Here is a 5,000-nt window from a genome sequence, read left to right as displayed (position 1 = left end):
CCTATATCGTGCCTTAACCTAACCTATATCGTGCCTTAACCTAACCTATATCGTGCCTTAACCTAACCTATATCGTGCCTTAACCTAACCTATATCGTGCCTTAACCTAACCTATATCGTGCCTTAACCTAACCTAATTTGTGCCTTAACCTAACCTAATTTGTGCCTTAACCTAACCTAATTTGTGCCTTAACCTAACCCATGTTGTGCCTTAACCTAACCCATGTTGTGCCTTAACCTAACCCATGTTGTGCCTTAACCTAACCCATGTTGTGCCTTAACCTAACCCATGGTGTGCCTTAACCTAACCCATGGTGTGCCTTAACCTAACCCATGTTGTGCCTTAACCTAACCCATGTTGTGCCTTAACCTAACCCATGTTGTGCCTTAACCTAACCCATGTTGTGCCTTAACCTAACCCATGTTGTGCCTTAACCTAACCCATGTTGTGCCTTAACCTAACCCATGTTGTGCCTTAACCTAACCCATGTTGTGCCTTAACCTAACCCATGTTGTGCCTTAACCTAACCCATGTTGTGCCTTAACCTAACCCATGTTGTGCCTTAACCTAACCCATGTTGTGCCTTAACCTAACCCATGTTGTGCCTTAACCTAACCCATGTTGTGCCTTAACCTAACCCATGTTGTGCCTTAACCTAACCCATGTTGTGCCTTAACCTAACCCATGTTGTGCCTTAACCTAACCCATGTTGTGCCTTAACCTAACCCATGTTGTGCCTTAACCTAACCCATGTTGTGCCTTAACCTAACCCATGTTGTGCCTTAACCTAACCCATGTTGTGCCTTAACCTAACCCATGTTGTGCCTTAACCTAACCCATGTTGTGCCTTAACCTAACCCATGTTGTGCCTTAACCTAACCCATGTTGTGCCTTAACCTAACCCATGTTGTGCCTTAACCTAACCCATGTTGTGCCTTAACCTAACCCATGTTGTGCCTTAACCTAACCCATGTTGTGCCTTAACCTAACCCATGTTGTGCCTTAACCTAACCCATGTTGTGCCTTAACCTAACCCATGTTGTGCCTTAACCTAACCCATGTTGTGCCTTAACCTAACCCATGTTGTGCCTTAACCTAACCCATGTTGTGCCTTAACCTAACCCATGTTGTGCCTTAACCTAACCCATGTTGTGCCTTAACCTAACCCATGTTGTGCCTTAACCTAACCCATGTTGTGCCTTAACCTAACCCATGTTGTGCCTTAACCTAACCCATGTTGTGCCTTAACCTAACCCATGTTGTGCCTTAACCTAACCCATGTTGTGCCTTAACCTAACCCATGTTGTGCCTTAACCTAACCCATGTTGTGCCTTAACCTAACCCATGTTGTGCCTTAACCTAACCCATGTTGTGCCTTAACGTAACCCATGTTGTGCCTTAACGTAACCCATGTTGTGCCTTAACCTAACCTATAATGTGCCTTAACCTAACCTAAAGTGCGCCGTAACCTAAACTATATTGCGCCTTAACCTGACGCACGTTGTCGCTGAACCTGCTCTGTAATTGTTATGCAACCCGTTAAAGTAGTGTAGTGTTGCCTAACCGCAACCCTCGCAATATAGTTCGCTACTCGCACTGCCCGGTCCCCTGTGTATCGCGTCATGTTAAACACCTTGCAGGTGTTGCTGACTTTCCACATGCTCCTGCTATACACTGTAGTGTGGATAGCAGCAGGACGTACATGCCCCCCCCCCTTCCCCCCTGCCTTCGCAAGCTGGTCGGTGAGAAGTTTGCATGTTCAATGCCCTTCGCATGCCGACGTACTCAGCCTACGTTGTGGTACGGCCTGTCACCTGTCCGCCGATGTACGCAAAACCCACAAACTGTACTGCACATTGCTCCGTATGTACTGAATGATACATCGTGGCCCATGTGACCGTATGACGACAGCGCCTAGCAACGGCGGACCATACAGTCCAAATATTGTGCACGCAGCTACGTGTCGTCTCCCTATAAGAGCTGGATTGCAGTGTGGTACGCCATACAGACGTGTGGGAGGAACGGACGCCCTGGATGGCGATCAGCATGAGCAGTCTGTTGATGTAGTGGAGCGTGTATTCGGACGTAGTCGTCTCTTCTCACACACCGTGATAGCATGTTGCACCGCGTTCCACATCTGCGACATGCTGCAGAGGCGGGCTGACAGTCGTTCGCGCAATGGACACCGCATACGTACGGGGTCTACCTTCCACGTGTTCTCTAGGCGTGCACATGTTGTTGCGTCTATGTGGGCAGACGTAGTGTGTTGTGACACCTGACACAGGCATGCAATACTCGTTGCAAATGGCGATGGACGTGTACGTTTGCTGGTGACGTTACGCAAATGAACAACCGGTAACCCGTTGTGGTGCGGTTGTTCTCGCTAGAGGTGAATCAGTGTTGGCGACGATCGGTCGAGCTATTAACCGGTTGTTTCAGGGATACCCACCATGCCCACGAACGTGAAAGGGGACCCACCATGCCCACGAACGTGAAAGGGGATCTGGGTGTGAGGCGATACGCGGCGGTGGCTGGGTGGGACCGTCCCCGGCCGGTGAGGGGGGGCCGCCCGGCGTGCTGGCAGCGCGGTGCGTGGGCGCACGCGCTACAGCCGGCTGGTGGGGGCGGCCGGTGGCAGGCGCGCCGGCCGACGGACGCGGCAGGCGGCGCAGCTGCGCGCCGGCGCCCCCTGCTCGCGGCGCCTTGCGGCCAAAGTAGGTCCTCGCGGGCCCGGTGCGAAGCGCGGTGGCCATCTGCAGTGTGCTGGTCCGATTGAGGACTTTGTGCGCTGAGGATGCGCCGCCGCCCGGCGCTCGGCGCCGCGACGCCGTCTGCTGCTCGGTCGCCCCAGCGGTTCTCGCAGGTGGTTTGTATCGCAGCTGTGCGGACGTGTTGGCGCGTGCGCTGTGCTGGGAGAGTTCGCTTCGGCACCCAAGTAGGGCTTTTGTCCTTCTGTGGCGCTGGCGTTGGAGCTGCCGGTCACCGTAGGTGGCGCGTGTTGTCTCCCGCCGGCAATGCCACGACAGCACGCTCCCGGGCCTCTGTCGGCAGCGGCAAGCTCAGTTGGGAGCACGGGTGGTCGCACCTAAAGCGTCTACTCGCCTAACTCCGGGCGATTGCGCCTCTCTCGAACCCGACCAAGTACTTAGGACGGCGCTGCGCGCCGCCGGGACCTGAGAGGGTTTCGAGGTGTGTTGTGCAGGGGAGCTCAGCCTCCTCCTGTTTGCAGAATAATTGAGCGGACGCTTGCGTGTTCGCGCGGGCCCCCGGGACACACTCCCGGGCGGCCGGCTGCTCAGCTCTAGTTGACGCAGCTCCCTGGTTGATCCTGCCAGTAGTCATATGCTTGTCTCAAAGATTAAGCCATGCATGTCTCAGTACAAGCCGCATTAAGGTGAAACCGCGAATGGCTCATTAAATCAGTTATGGTTCCTTAGATCGTACCCACGTTACTTGGATAACTGTGGTAATTCTAGAGCTAATACATGCAAACAGAGTCCCGACCAGAGATGGAAGGGACGCTTTTATTAGATCAAAACCAATCGGTCGGCTCGTCCGGTCCGTTTGCCTTGGTGACTCTGAATAACTTTGGGCTGATCGCACGGTCCTCGTACCGGCGACGCATCTTTCAAATGTCTGCCTTATCAACTGTCGATGGTAGGTTCTGCGCCTACCATGGTTGTAACGGGTAACGGGGAATCAGGGTTCGATTCCGGAGAGGGAGCCTGAGAAACGGCTACCACATCCAAGGAAGGCAGCAGGCGCGCAAATTACCCACTCCCGGCACGGGGAGGTAGTGACGAAAAATAACGATACGGGACTCATCCGAGGCCCCGTAATCGGAATGAGTACACTTTAAATCCTTTAACGAGTATCTATTGGAGGGCAAGTCTGGTGCCAGCAGCCGCGGTAATTCCAGCTCCAATAGCGTATATTAAAGTTGTTGCGGTTAAAAAGCTCGTAGTTGGATTTGTGTCCCACGCTGTTGGTTCACCGCCCGTCGGTGTTTAACTGGCATGTATCGTGGGACGTCCTGCCGGTGGGGCGAGCCGAAGGCGTGCGACCGCCTCGTGCGTGCTCGTGCGTCCCGAGGCGGACCCCGTTGAAATCCTACCAGGGTGCTCTTTATTGAGTGTCTCGGTGGGCCGGCACGTTTACTTTGAACAAATTAGAGTGCTTAAAGCAGGCAAGCCCGCCTGAATACTGTGTGCATGGAATAATGGAATAGGACCTCGGTTCTATTTTGTTGGTTTTCGGAACCCGAGGTAATGATTAATAGGGACAGGCGGGGGCATTCGTATTGCGACGATAGAGGTGAAATTCTTGGATCGTCGCAAGACGAACAGAAGCGAAAGCATTTGCCAAGTATGTTTTCATTAATCAAGAACGAAAGTTAGAGGTTCGAAGGCGATCAGATACCGCCCTAGTTCTAACCATAAACGATGCCAGCCAGCGATCCGCCGCAGTTCCTCCGATGACTCGGCGGGCAGCCTCCGGGAAACCAAAGCTTTTGGGTTCCGGGGGAAGTATGGTTGCAAAGCTGAAACTTAAAGGAATTGACGGAAGGGCACCACCAGGAGTGGAGCCTGCGGCTTAATTTGACTCAACACGGGAAACCTCACCAGGCCCGGACACCGGAAGGATTGACAGATTGATAGCTCTTTCTTGATTCGGTGGGTGGTGGTGCATGGCCGTTCTTAGTTGGTGGAGCGATTTGTCTGGTTAATTCCGATAACGAACGAGACTCTAGCCTGCTAACTAGTCGCGTGACATCCTTCGTGCTGTCAGCGATTACTTTTCTTCTTAGAGGGACAGGCGGCTTCTAGCCGCACGAGATTGAGCAATAACAGGTCTGTGATGCCCTTAGATGTTCTGGGCCGCACGCGCGCTACACTGAAGGAATCAGCGTGTCTTCCTAGGCCGAAAGGTCGGGGTAACCCGCTGAACCTCCTTCGTGCTAGGGATTGGGGCTTGCAATTGTTCCCCATGAACGAGGAAT

The 5,000-nt window shown here is 53.1% G+C and overlaps 1 non-coding gene across 1 annotated transcript in view; it reads left to right on the top strand.

Moving 5' to 3' along the window:
• The first annotated feature begins 3,316 nt into the window (after window positions 1-3,316).
• Window positions 3,317-5,000, top strand: part of LOC126432409 (small subunit ribosomal RNA) — a 1,909-nt gene continuing 225 nt past the window's right edge. The window contains exon 1 of the ribosomal RNA XR_007577946.1: window positions 3,317-5,000. This exon is cut by the window's right edge and continues 225 nt beyond it. This is a non-coding gene — a ribosomal RNA (small subunit ribosomal RNA).

The sequence above is a fragment of the Schistocerca serialis genome, unplaced genomic scaffold (assembly GCF_023864345.2).
Source record: "Schistocerca serialis cubense isolate TAMUIC-IGC-003099 unplaced genomic scaffold, iqSchSeri2.2 HiC_scaffold_1133, whole genome shotgun sequence".
Taxonomy (NCBI): domain Eukaryota; kingdom Metazoa; phylum Arthropoda; class Insecta; order Orthoptera; family Acrididae; genus Schistocerca; species Schistocerca serialis.
Note: the sequence above shows the minus strand (reverse complement) of the source record. Positions and strands in the feature narration are given on the sequence as shown.